Source organism: Oncorhynchus gorbuscha, linkage group LG03 (genome assembly GCF_021184085.1).
Source record: "Oncorhynchus gorbuscha isolate QuinsamMale2020 ecotype Even-year linkage group LG03, OgorEven_v1.0, whole genome shotgun sequence".
Taxonomy (NCBI): domain Eukaryota; kingdom Metazoa; phylum Chordata; class Actinopteri; order Salmoniformes; family Salmonidae; genus Oncorhynchus; species Oncorhynchus gorbuscha.
The window spans coordinates 63128289-63141590 of NC_060175.1; the positions used below are offsets into that span (position 1 = coordinate 63128289).

General features: G+C 41.9%; 15 non-coding genes across 15 annotated transcripts; 9 read left to right on the top strand and 6 right to left on the bottom strand.

The window, feature by feature from the left end:
* Positions 1 to 850: 850 nt before the first annotated feature.
* On the top strand, positions 851 to 922 carry trnag-ucc. The gene has a single exon. It is a non-coding gene; the product is annotated as a tRNA-Gly (tRNA).
* A 287-nt stretch (positions 923 to 1209) lies between these two features.
* trnap-agg lies at positions 1210 to 1281 on the bottom strand. The gene has a single exon. It is a non-coding gene; the product is annotated as a tRNA-Pro (tRNA).
* Positions 1282 to 2270: 989 nt separating this feature from the next.
* trnag-ucc lies at positions 2271 to 2342 on the top strand. Its single transcript has one exon. It is a non-coding gene; the product is annotated as a tRNA-Gly (tRNA).
* A 287-nt stretch (positions 2343 to 2629) lies between these two features.
* On the bottom strand, positions 2630 to 2701 carry trnap-agg. Its single transcript has one exon. It is a non-coding gene; the product is annotated as a tRNA-Pro (tRNA).
* A 984-nt stretch (positions 2702 to 3685) lies between these two features.
* Positions 3686 to 3757, top strand: trnag-ucc. The gene has a single exon. It is a non-coding gene; the product is annotated as a tRNA-Gly (tRNA).
* A 1344-nt stretch (positions 3758 to 5101) lies between these two features.
* On the top strand, positions 5102 to 5173 carry trnag-ucc. The gene has a single exon. It is a non-coding gene; the product is annotated as a tRNA-Gly (tRNA).
* A 1347-nt stretch (positions 5174 to 6520) lies between these two features.
* On the top strand, positions 6521 to 6592 carry trnag-ucc. Its single transcript has one exon. It is a non-coding gene; the product is annotated as a tRNA-Gly (tRNA).
* A 286-nt stretch (positions 6593 to 6878) lies between these two features.
* On the bottom strand, positions 6879 to 6948 carry trnap-agg. The gene has a single exon. It is a non-coding gene; the product is annotated as a tRNA-Pro (tRNA).
* Positions 6949 to 7937: 989 nt separating this feature from the next.
* On the top strand, positions 7938 to 8009 carry trnag-ucc. The gene has a single exon. It is a non-coding gene; the product is annotated as a tRNA-Gly (tRNA).
* Positions 8010 to 8294: 285 nt separating this feature from the next.
* Positions 8295 to 8366, bottom strand: trnap-agg. The gene has a single exon. It is a non-coding gene; the product is annotated as a tRNA-Pro (tRNA).
* A 986-nt stretch (positions 8367 to 9352) lies between these two features.
* On the top strand, positions 9353 to 9424 carry trnag-ucc. Its single transcript has one exon. It is a non-coding gene; the product is annotated as a tRNA-Gly (tRNA).
* A 1366-nt stretch (positions 9425 to 10790) lies between these two features.
* Positions 10791 to 10862, top strand: trnag-ucc. Its single transcript has one exon. It is a non-coding gene; the product is annotated as a tRNA-Gly (tRNA).
* A 286-nt stretch (positions 10863 to 11148) lies between these two features.
* Positions 11149 to 11220, bottom strand: trnap-agg. The gene has a single exon. It is a non-coding gene; the product is annotated as a tRNA-Pro (tRNA).
* A 989-nt stretch (positions 11221 to 12209) lies between these two features.
* Positions 12210 to 12283, top strand: trnag-ucc. Its single transcript has one exon. It is a non-coding gene; the product is annotated as a tRNA-Gly (tRNA).
* Positions 12284 to 12569: 286 nt separating this feature from the next.
* trnap-agg lies at positions 12570 to 12641 on the bottom strand. Its single transcript has one exon. It is a non-coding gene; the product is annotated as a tRNA-Pro (tRNA).
* Between the last annotated feature and the right edge of the window lie 661 nt (positions 12642 to 13302).

Genomic DNA, 13302 nt, shown 5'->3' on the forward strand with positions numbered 1-13302 from the left:
CTTGACCATGCTTCAGTTCAAATCTTCTGTAGTTCATCTGTTGTGTCTTTCACATTCTGTCTTCTTCAGTCGCGACAGCTAACTGATGACGAGTTTTTATAAATGAATATAGTGCAAAATGAGATCAAATCATTTTTTTAAGGAAAAATGAAAAAATAAGACTTCAAAAAGAATGGAACTCGTTTATTTTGAGTCAAATGAAGCAAAGGTACGTGAATCAAAGTAAATTAATGTTGAAAATACCCATTCAAATAGATCAGTTTTCAAGTAGAGAGATTGAGACTCAGCGTATCCGTCTCCATCCTCCACAACTGCCTATGTTACCCCTCCATATCTGCAGTGAAAGATGGTGGACCTAGATCGGTTTTTGTCAAACCATGAGACATACCTATAATCGGTCTTCTCACATAAACATCTCTAGCTTCGGAACCGTTTGACCTACAATTTCGCATGACCACTCTCTGGAAAGGGGAGACCCTCACGAACACGGTGGTATTCTCGATTTTCTCTACATCCCCACAAGTGTCAGGAGACTCGTCTGAAGTCAGAACAGTCTATGTGCCAACTTCTGTTTGTAGAATCCAAAATCTTTGGGCTTCAAAGTAATGTGACCCACTTGTCGCAATGTTCTCCGTTTTGCCCTACTTTCCCCACAAGTGTCACAGGCCTAATCTGAAGGTAACCTGTACTGATTAAAATGATATATGTTTTAACCAGGGACCTCTCGCAACCTAAGCCATAATCATACACCTAAACCAACGATGCGTTTGGTCAAAGAATGATCACTTTCCACAAAAATGACGGTCAAGATATGAGTCGATGTCTCCATGTTGCTAATAACCTGCACATAGCATTGGTGGTATAGTGGTGAGCATAGCTGCCTTCCAAGCAGTTGACCCGGGTTCGATTCCCGGCCAATGCAGAGCATGAAAAATTCATTAGTTTTAGGGGCTGGATGTCATTTCAAGTGTATTACATTTGAATCATTATCGTTGTTCGTGGCAGTTAGAATTGCTCCTACATTCTTCAGTTTATCTAAAATAATAAATGTTGTGCGACGTTGAACCAACAAGTGCATATGAAAATAGATTTGCAGTCCTTCGCCAAAACCATTCAGCCATCCTTGTCCTGCGCCCAAGAGGTGATAGTTGGCATTCCGACCAGTGGCCAAAGATCTGCCTGTCTGAGCTTGTTCAAGGATCTGCAAAAGGGCTCATCCGGGATTTGAACCCGGGACCTCTCGCACCCTAAGCGAGAATCATACCCCTAGACCAACGAGCCTTATGCCCATACTTTTTTTCTTTCTTTCTGCAGCAATGTCAGTGAAGATATCGATTGACGTGTCCACGGTGCTTGGAACGATTGAACATCATGTGAGTGTTTTGTGCTTTACTTGTGAGCATGACAGTCTTCCAAACTCTTGACCATGCTTCAGTTCAAATCTTCTGTAGTTCATCTGTTGTGTCTTTCACATTCTGTCTTCTTCAGTCGCGACAGCTAACTGATGACGAGTTTTTATAAATGAATATAGTGCAAAATGAGATCAAATCATTTTTTAAGGAAAAAATGAAAAAATAAGACTTCAAAAAGAATGGAACTCGTTTATTTTGAGTCAAATGAAGCAAAGGTACGTGAATCAAAGTAAATTAATGTTGAAAATACCCATTCAAATAGATCAGTTTTCAAGTAGAGAGATTGAGACTCAGCGTATCCGTCTCCATCCTCCACAACTGCCTATGTTACCCCTCCATATCTGCAGTGAAAGATGGTGGACCTAGATCGTTTTTTGTCAAACCATGAGACATACCTATAATCGGTCTTCTCACATAAACATCTCTAGCTTCGAACCGTTTGACCTGCAATTTCGCATGACCACTCTCTGGAAAGGGGAGACCCTCACGAACACGGTGGTATTCTCGATTTTTCTCTACATACCCCACAAGTGTCAGGAGACTCGTCTGAAGTCAGAACAGTCTATGTGCCAACTTCTGTTTGTAGAATCCAAAATCTTTGGGCTTCAAAGTAATGTGACCCACTTGTCGCAATGTTCTCCGTTTTGCCCTACTTTCCCCACAAGTGTCACAGGCCTAATCTGAAGGTAACCTGTACTGATTAAAATGATATATGTTTTAACCAGGGACCTCTCGCAACCTAAGCCATAATCATACACCTAAACCAACGATCCTTTTGGTCAAAGAATGATCACTTTCCACAAAAATGACGGTCAAGATATGAGTCGATGTCTCCATGTTGCTAATAACCTGCACATAGCATTGGTGGTATAGTGGTGAGCATAGCTGCCTTCCAAGCAGTTGACCCGGGTTCGATTCCCGGCCAATGCAGAGCATGAGAAAATTCATTAGTTTTAGGGGCTGGATGTCATTTCAAGTGTATTACATTTGAATCATTATCGTTGTTCGTGGCAGTTAGAATTGCTCCTACATTCTTCAGTTTATCTAAAATAATAAATGTTGTGCGACGTTGAACCAACAAGTGCATATGAAAATAGATTTGCAGTCCTTCGCCAAAACCATTCAGCCATCCTTGTCCTGCGCCCAAGAGGTGATAGTTGGCATTCCGACCAGTGGCCCAAGATCTGCCTGTCTGAGCTTGTTCAAGGATCTGCAAAGGGCTCATCCGGGATTTGAACCCGGGACCTCTCGCACCCTAAGCGAGAATCATACCCCTAGACCAACGAGCCTTATGTCCAAAGTGTTTTTTTTCTTTCTGCAGCAATGTCAGTGAAGATATCGATTGACGTGTCCACGGTGCTTGGAACGATTGAACATCATGTGAGTGTTTGTGCTTTACTTGTGAGCATGACAGTCTTCCAAACTCTTGACCATGCTTCAGTTCAAATCTTCTGTAGTTCATCTGTTGTGTCTTTCACATTCTGTCTTCTTCAGTCGCGACTGCTAACTGATGACGAGTTTTTATAAATGAATATAGTGCAAAATGAGATCAAATCATTTTTTAAGGAAAAATGAAAAAATAAGACTTCAAAAAGAATGGAACTCGTTTATTTTGAGTCAAATGAAGCAAAGGTACGTGAATCAAAGTAAATTAATGTTGAAAATACCCATTCAAATAGATCAGTTTCAAGTAGAGAGATTGAGACTCAGCGTATCCGTCTCCATCCTCCACAACTGCCTATGTTACCCCTCCATATCTGCAGTGAAAGATGGTGGACCTAGATCGTTTTTTGTCAAACCATGAGACATACCTATAATCGGTCTTCTCACATAAACATCTCTAGCTTCCGAACCGTTTGACCTGCAATTTCGTATGACCACTCTCTGGAAAGGGGAGAGCCTCACGAACACGGTGGTATTCTCGATTTTCTCTACATCCCCACAAGTGTCAGGAGACTCCTCTGAAGTCAGAACAGTCTATGTGCCAACTTCTGTTTGTAGAATCCAAAATCTTTGGGCTTCAAAATAATGTGACCCACTTGTCGCAATGTTCTCCGTTTTGCCCTACTTTCCCCACAAGTGTCACAGGCCTAATTTGAAGGTAACCTGTACTGATTAAAATGATAGATGTTTTAACCAGGGACCTCTCGCAACCTAAGCCATAATCATACACCTAAACCAACGATCCTTTTGGTCAAAGAATGATCACTTTCCACAAAAATGACGGTCAAGATATGAGTCGATGTCTCCATGTTGCTAATAACCTGCACATAGCATTGGTGGTATAGTGGTGAGCATAGCTGCCTTCCAAGCAGTTGACCCGGGTTCGATTCCCGGCCAATGCAGAGCATGAGAACTTCATTTTTTAGGGGCTGGATGTCATTTCAAGTGTATTACATTTGAATCATTATCGTTGTTCGTGGCAGTTAGAATTGTTCCTACATTCTTCAGTTTATCTAAAATAATAAATGTTGTGCGACGTTGAACCAACAAGTGCATATCAAAATAGATTTGCAGTCCTTCGCCAAAACCATTCAGCCATCCTTGTCCTGCGCCCAAGAGGTGATAGTTGGCATTCCGACCATTGGTCCCAAGATCTGCCTGTCTGAGCTTGTTCAAGGATCTGCAAAAGGGCTCATCTGGGATTTGAACCCGGGACCTCTCACACCCTAAGCGAGAATCATACCCCTAGACCAACAAGCCTTATGCCCAAAGCTTTTTTCTTTCTTTCTGCAGCAATGTCAGTGAAGATATCGATTGACGTGTCCACGGTGCTTGGAACGATTGAACATCATGTGAGTGTTTTGTGCTTTACTTGTGAGCATGACAGTCTTCCAAACTCTTGACCATGGTTCAGTTCAAATCTTCTGTAGTTCATCTGTTGTGTCTTTCACATTCTGTCTTCTTCAGTCGCGACAGCTAACTGATGACGAGTTTTTATAAATGAATATAGTGCAAAATGAGATCAAATCATTTTTTAAGGAAAAATGAAAAAATAAGACTTCAAAAAGAATGGAACTCGTTTATTTTGAGTCAAATGAAGCAAAGGTACGTGAATCAAAGTAAATTAATGTTGAAAATACCCATTCAAATAGATCAGTTTTCAAGTAGAGAGATTGAGACTCAGCGTATCCGTCTCCATCCTCCACAACTGCCTATGTTACCCCTCCATATCTGCAGTGAAAGATGGTGGACCTAGATCGTTTTTTGTCAAACCATGAGACATACCTATAATCGGTCTTCTCACAAAACATCTCTAGCTTCGAACCGTTTGACCTGCAATTTCGTATGACCACTCTCTGGAAAGGGGAGACCCTCACGAACACGGTGGTATTCTCGATTTTCTCTACATACCCCACAAGTGTCAGGAGACTCCTCTGAAGTCAGAACAGTCTATGTGCCAACTTCTGTTTGTAGAATCCAAAATCTTTGGGCTTCAAAGTAATGTGACCCACTTGTCGCAATGTTCTCCGTTTTGCCCTACTTTCCCCACAAGTGTCACAGGCCTAATTTGAAGGTAACCTGTACTGATTAAAATGATATATGTTTTAACCAGGGACCTCTCGCAACCTAAGCCATAATCATACACCTAAACCAACGATCCTTTTGGTCAAAGAATGATCACTTTCCACAAAAATGACGGTCAAGATATGAGTCGATGTCTCCATGTTGCTAATAACCTGCACATAGCATTGGTGGTATAGTGGTGAGCATAGCTGCCTTCCAAGCAGTTGACCCGGGTTCGATTCCCGGCCAATGCAGAGCATGAAAACTTCATTAGTTTTAGGGGCTGGATGTCATTTCAAGTGTATTACATTTGAATCATTATCGTTGTTCGTGGCAGTTAGAATTGCTCCTACATTCTTCAGTTTATCTAAAATAATAAATGTTGTGCGACGTTGAACCAACAACAAGTGCATATCAAAATAGATTTGCAGTCCATCGCCAAAACCATTCAGCCATCCTTGTCCTGCGCCCAAGAGGTGATAGTTGGCATTCCGACCATTGGCCAAAGATCTGCCTGTCTGAGCTTGTTCAAGGATCTGCAAAAGGGCTCATCCGGATTTGAACCCGGGACCTCTCGCACCCTAAGCGAGAATCATACCCCTAGACCAACGAGCCTTATGCCCAAACTTTTTTCTTTCTTTCTGCAGCAATGTCAGTGAAGATATCGATTGACGTGTCCACGGTGCTTGGAACGATTGAACATCATGTGAGTGTTTTGTGCTTTACTTGTGAGCATGACAGTCTTCCAAACTCTTGACCATGGTTCAGTTCAAATCTTCTGTAGTTCATCTGTTGTGTCTTTCACATTCTGTCTTCTTCAGTCGCGACTGCTAACTGATGACGAGTTTTTATAAATGAATATAGTGCAAAATGAGATCAAATCATTTTTTAAGGAAAAATGAAAAAATAAGACTTCAAAAAGAATGGAACTCGTTTATTTTGAGTCAAATGACGCAAAGGTACGTGAATCAAAGTAAATTAATGTTGAAAATACCCATTCAAATAGATCAGTTTTCAACGAGAGAGATTGAGACTCAGCGTTCCGTCTCCATCCTCCACAACTGCTTATGTTACCCCTCCATATCTGCAGTGAAAGATGGTGGACCGAGATCGTTTTTGTCAAACCATGAGACATACCTATAATCGGTCTTCTCACATAAAACATCTCTAGCTTCCGAACCGTTTGACCTGCAATTTCGTATGACCACTCTCTGGAAAGGGGAGAGCCTCACGAACACGGTGGTATTCTCGATTTTTCTCTACATCCCCCACAAGTGTCAGGAGACTCCTCTGAAGTCAGAACAGTCTATGTGCCAACTTCTGTTTGTAGAATCCAAAATCTTTGGGCTTCAAAGTAATGTGACCCACTTGTCGCAATGTTCTCCGTTTTGCCCTACTTTCCCCACAAGTGTCACGGCCTAATTTGAAGGTAACCTGTACTGATTAAAATGATAGATGTTTTAACCAGGGACCTCTCGCAACCTAAGCCATAATCATACACCTAAACCAACGATCCTTTTGGTCAAAGAATGATCAATTTCCACAAAAATGACGGTCAAGATATGAGTCGATGTCTCCATGTTGCTAATAACCTGCACATAGCATTGGTGGTATAGTGGTGAGCATAGCTGCCTTCCAAGCAGTTGACCCGGGTTCGATTCCCGGCCAATGCAGAGCATGAAAACTTCATTTTTTAGGGCTGGATGTCATTTCAAGTGTATTACATTTGAATCATTATCGTTGTTCGTGGCAGTTAGAATTGCTCCTACATTCTTCAGTTTATCTAAAATAATAAATGTTGTGCGACGTTGAACCAACAAGTGCATATCAAAATAGATTTGCAGTCCATCGCCAAAACCATTCAGCCATCCTTGTCCTGCGCCCAAGATCTGTGATAGTTGGCATTCCGACCATTGGTCAAAGATCTGCCTGTCTGAGCTTGTTCAAGGATCTGCAAAAGGGCTCATCCGGGATTTGAACCCGGCCTCTCGCACCCTAAGCGAGAATCATACCCCTAGACCAACGAGCCTTATGTCCAAACTGTTTTTCTTTCTTTCTGCAGCAATGTCAGTGAAGATATCGATTGACGTGTCCACGGTGCTTGGAACGATTGAACATCATGTGAGTGTTTTGTGCTTTACTTGTGAGCATGACAGTCTTCCAAACTCTTGACCATGGTTCAGTTCAAATCTTCTGTAGTTCATCTGCTGTGTCTTTCACATTCTGTCTTCTTCAGTCGCGACTGCTAACTGATGACGAGTTTTTATAAATGAATATAGTGCAAAATGAGATCAAATCGTTTTTTAAAGGAAAAATGAAAAAATAAGACTTCAAAAAGAATGGAACTCGTTTATTTTGAGTCAAATGACGCAAAGGTACGTGAATCAAAGTAAATTAATGTTGAAAATACCCATTCAAATAGATCAGTGTTCAACGAGAGAGATTGAGACTCAGCGTTTCCGTCTCCATCCTCCACAACTGCTTATGTTACCCCTCCATATCTGCAGTGAAAGATGGTGGACCTAGATCGTTTTTGTCAAACTACGAGACATACCTATAATCGGTCTTCTCACTAAAACATCTCTAGCTTCCGAACCGTTTGACCTGCAATTTCGTATGACCACTCTCTGGAAAGGGGAGAGCCTCACGAACACGGTGGTATTCTCGATTTTTCTCTACATACCCCACAAGTGTCAGGAGACTCCTCTGAAGTCAGAACAGTCTATGTGCCAACTTCTGTTTGTAGAATCCAAAATCTTTGGGCTTCAAAATAATGTGACCCCACTTGTCGCAATGTTCTCCGTTTTGCCCTACGTTCCCCACAAGTGTCACGGCCTAATTTGAAGGTAACCTGTACTGATTAAAATGATAGATGTTTTAACCAGGGACCTCTCGCAACCTAAGCAATAATCATACACCTAAACCAACGATCCTTTTGGTCAAAGAATGATCAATTTCCACAAAAATGACGGTCAAGATATGAGTCGATGTCTCCATGTTGCTAATGACCTGCACATAGCATTGGTGGTATAGTGGTGAGCATAGCTGCCTTCCAAGCAGTTGACCTGGGTTCGATTCCCGGCCAATGCAGAGCATGAAAAATTCATAGTTTTAGGCCCTGGATGTCATTTCAAGTGTATTACATTTGAATCATTATCGTTGTTCGTGGCAGTTAGAATTGCTCCTACATTCTTCAGTTTATCTAAAATAATAAATGTTGTGCGACGTTGAACCAACAAGTGCATATCAAAATAGATTTGCAGTCCATCGCCAAAACCATTCAGCCATCCTTGTCCTGCGCCCAAGATGTGATAGTTGGCATTCCGACCATTGGTCAAAGATCTGCCTGTCTGAGCTTGTTCAAGGATCTGCAAAGGGCTCATCCGGGATTTGAACCCGGGACCTCTCGCACCCTAAGCGAGAATCATACCCCTAGACCAACGAGCCTTATGTCCAAAGTGTTTTTCTTTCTTTCTGCAGCAATGTCAGTGAAGATATCGATTGACGTGTCCACGGTGCTTGGAACGATTGAACATCATGTGAGTGTTTTGTGCTTTACTTGTGAGCATGACAGTCTTCCAAACTCTTGACCATGGTTCAGTTCAAATCTTCTGTAGTTCATCTGCTGTGTCTTTCACATTCTGTCTTCTTCAGTCGCGACTGCTAACTGATGACGAGTTTTTATAAATGAATATAGTGCAAAATGAGATCAAATCGTTTTTTAAGGAGAAATGAAAAAATAAGACTTCAAAAAGAATGGAACTCGTTTATTTTGAGTCAAATGACGCAAAGGTACGTGAATCAAAGTAAATTAATGTTGAAAATACCCATTCAAATAGATCAGTGTTCAACGAGAGAGATTGAGACTCAGCGTTTCCGTCTCCATCCTCCACAACTGCTTATGTTACCCCTCCATATCTGCAGTGAAAGATGGTGGACCGAGATCGTTTTTGTCAAACTACGAGACATACCTATAATCGGTCTTCTCACTAAAACATCTCTAGCTTCGAACCGTTTGACCTGCAATTTCGTATGACCACTCTCTGGAAAGGGGAGAGCCTCACGAACACGGTGGTATTCTCGATTTTTCTCTACATACCCCACAAGTGTCAGGAGACTCCTCTGAAGTCAGAACAGTCTATGTGCCAACTTCTGTTTGTAGAATCCAAAATCTTTGGGCTTCAAAGTAATGTGACCCACTTGTCGCAATGTTCTCCGTTTTGCCCTACTTTCCCCACAAGTGTCACGGCCTAATTTGAAGGTAACCTGTACTGATTAAAATGATAGATGTTTTAACCAGGGACCTCTCGCAACCTAAGCAATAATCATACACCTAAACCAACGATCCTTTTGGTCAAAGAATGATCAATTTCCACAAAAATGACGGTCAAGATATGAGTCGATGTCTCCATGTTGCTTATGACTAGCACATAGCATTGGTGGTATAGTGGTGAGCATAGCTGCCTTCCAAGCAGTTGACCCGGGTTCGATTCCCGGCCAATGCAGAGCATGAAAAATTCACTAGTTTTAGGCCCTGGATGTCATTTCAAGTGTATTACATTTGAATCATTATCGTTGTTCGTGGCAGTTAGAATTGCTCCTACATTCTTCAGTTTATCTAAATTAATAAATGTTGTGACGTTGAACCAACAAGTGCATATCAAAATAGATTTGCAGTCCATCGCCAAAACCATTCAGCCATCCTTGTCCTGCGCCCAAGAGGTGATAGTTGGCATTCCGACCATTGGCCAAAGATCTGCCTGTCTGAGCTTGTTCAAGGATCTGCAAAAGGGCTCATCCGGGATTTGAACCCAACGGGACCTCTTTCTTTCTGCACCCTAGTGGCCCAGATCTGCCTGAGAATCATACCCCTAGACCAACGAGCCTTATGTCCAAACTGTTTTCTTTCTTTCTGCAGCAATGTCAGTGAAGATATCGATTGACGTGTCCACGGTGCTTGGAACGATTGAACATCATGTGAGTGTTTTGTGCTTTACTTGTGAGCATGACAGTCTTCCAAACTCTTGACCATGGTTCAGTTCAAATCTTCTGTAGTTCATCTGCTGTGTCTTTCACATTCTGTCTTCTTCAGTCGCGACTGCTAACTGATGACGAGTTTTTATAAATGAATATAGTGCAAAATGAGATCAAATCGTTTTTTAAGGAGAATGAAAAAATAAGACTTCAAAAAGAATGGAACTCGTTTATTTTGAGTCAAATGAAGCAAAGGTACGTGAATCAAAGTAAATTAATGTTGAAAATACCCATTCAAATAGATCAGTTTCAAGTAGAGATTGAGACTCAGCGTTTCCGTCTCCATCCTCCACAACTGCTTATGTTACCCCTCCATATCTGCAGTGAAAGATGGTGGACCGAGATCGTTTTTTGTCAAACTACATGAGACATACCTATAATCGGTCTTCTCACTAAAACATCTCTAGCTTCGAACCGTTTGACCTGCAATTTCGCATGACCACTCTCTGGAAAGGGGAGAGCCTCACGAACACGGTGGTATTCTCGATTTTTCTCTACATACCCCACAAGTGTCAGGAGACTCCTCTGAAGTCAGAACAGTCTATGTGCCAACTTCTGTTTGTAGAATCCAAAATCTTTGGGCTTCAAAATAATGTGACCCCACTTGTCGCAATGTTCTCCGTTTTGCCCTACTTTCCCCACAAGTGTCACGGCCTAATTTGAAGGTAACCTGTACTGATTAAAATGATAGATGTTTTAACCAGGGACCTCTCGCAACCTAAGCAATAATCATACACCTAAACCAACGATCCTTTTGGTCAAAGAATGATCAATTTCCACAAAAATGACGGTCAAGATATGAGTCGATGTCTCCATGTTGCTAATGACCTGCACATAGCATTGGTGGTATAGTGGTGAGCATAGCTGCCTTCCAAGCAGTTGACCTGGGTTCGATTCCCGGCCAATGCAGAGCATGAAAAATTCATAGTTTTAGGCCCTGGATGTCATTTCAAGTGTATTACATTTGAATCATTATCGTTGTTCGTGGCAGTTAGAATTGCTCCTACATTCTTCAGTTTATCTAAAATAATAAATGTTGTGCGACGTTGAACCAACAAGTGCATATCAAAATAGATTTGCAGTCCATCGCCAAAACCATTCAGCCATCCTTGTCCTGCGCCCAAGATGTGATAGTTGGCATTCCGACCATTGGTCAAAGATCTGCCTGTCTGAGCTTGTTCAAGGATCTGCAAAAGGGCTCATCCGGGATTTGAACCCGGGACCTCTCGCACCCTAAGCGAGAATCATACCCCTAGACCAACGAGCCTTATGTCCAAAGTGTTTTTCTTTCTTTCTGCAGCAATGTCAGTGAAGATATCGATTGACGTGTCCACGGTGCTTGGAACGATTGAACATCATGTGAGTGTTTTGTGCTTTACTTGTGAGCATGACAGTCTTCCAAACTCTTGACCATGGTTCAGTTCAAATCTTCTGTAGTTCATCTGCTGTGTCTTTCACATTCTGTCTTCTTCAGTCGCGACTGCTAACTGATGACGAGTTTTTATAAATGAATATAGTGCAAAATGAGATCAAATCGTTTTTTAAGGAGAGATGAAAAAATAAGACTTCAAAAAGAATGGAACTCGTTTATTTTGAGTCAAATGACGCAAAGGTACGTGAATCAAAGTAAATTAATGTTGAAAATACCCATTCAAATAGATCAGTGTTCAACGAGAGAGATTGAGACTCAGCGTTTCCGTCTCCATCCTCCACAACTGCTTATGTTACCCCTCCATATCTGCAGTGAAAGATGGTGGACCGAGATCGGTTTTTGTCAAACTACATGAGACATACCTATAATCGGTCTTCTCACTAAAACATCTCTAGCTTCCGAACCGTTTGACCTGCAATTTCGTATGACCACTCTCTGGAAAGGGGAGAGCCTCACGAACACGGTGGTATTCTCGATTTTTCTCTACATACCCCACAAGTGTCAGGAGACTCCTCTGAAGTCAGAACAGTCTATGTGCCAACTTCTGTTTGTAGAATCCAAAATCTTTGGGCTTCAAAATAATGTGACCCCACTTGTCGCAATGTTCTCCGTTTGCCCTACTTTCCCCACAAGTGTCACGGCCTAATTTGAAGGTAACCTGTACTGATTAAAATGATAGATGTTTTAACCAGGGACCTCTCGCAACCTAAGCAATAATCATACACCTAAACCAACGATCCTTTGGTCAAAGAATGATCAATTTCCACAAAAATGACGGTCAAGATATGAGTCGATGTCTCCATGTTGCTAATGACAAGCACATAGCATTGGTGGTATAGTGGTGAGCATAGCTGCCTTCCAAGCAGTTGACCCGGGTTCGATTCCCCCGGCCAATGCAGAGCATGAAAATTCACTAGTTTTAGGCCCTGGATGTCATTTCAAGTGTATTACATTTGAATCATTATCGTTGTTCGTGGCAGTTAGAATTGCTCCTACATTCTTCAGTTTATCTAAAATAATAAATGTTGTGCGACGTTGAACCAACAAGTGCATATCAAAATAGATTTGCAGTCCATCGCCAAAACCATTCAGCCATCCTTGTCCTGCGCCCAAGAGGTGATAGTTGGCATTCCGACCATTGGTCAAAGATCTGCCTGTCTGAGCTTGTTCAAGGATCTGCAAAAGGGCTCATCCGGGATTTGAACCCGGGACCTCTCGCACCCTAAGCGAGAATCATACCCCTAGACCAACGAGCCTTATGTCCAACTGTTTTTCTTTCTTTCTGCAGCAATGTCAGTGAAGATATCGATTGACGTGTCCACGGTGCTTGGAACGATTGAACATCATGTGAGTGTTTTGTGCTTTACTTGTGAGCATGACAGTCTTCCAAACTCTTGACCATGGTTCAGTTCAAATCTTCTGTAGTTCATCTGCTGTGTCTTTCACATTCTGTCTTCTTCAGTCGCGACTGCTAACTGATGACGAGTTTTTATAAATGAATATAGTGCAAAATGAGATCAAATCGTTTTTTAAGGAGAAATGAAAAAATAAGACTTCAAAAAGAATGGAACTCGTTTATTTTGAGTCAAATGACGCAAAGGTACGTGAATCAAAGTAAATTAATGTTGAAAATACCCATTCAAATAGATCAGTGTTCAACGAGAGAGATTGAGACTCAGCGTTTCCGTCTCCATCCTCCACAACTGCTTATGTTACCCCTCCATATCTGCAGTGAAAGATGGTGGACCGAGATCGGTTTTTGTCAAACTACGAGACATACCTATAATCGGTCTTCTCACTAAAACATCTCTAGCTTCCGAACCGTTTGACCTGCAATTTCGTATGACCACTCTCTGGAAAGGGGAGAGCCTCACGAACACGGTGGTATTCTCGATTTTCTCTACATACCCCACAAGT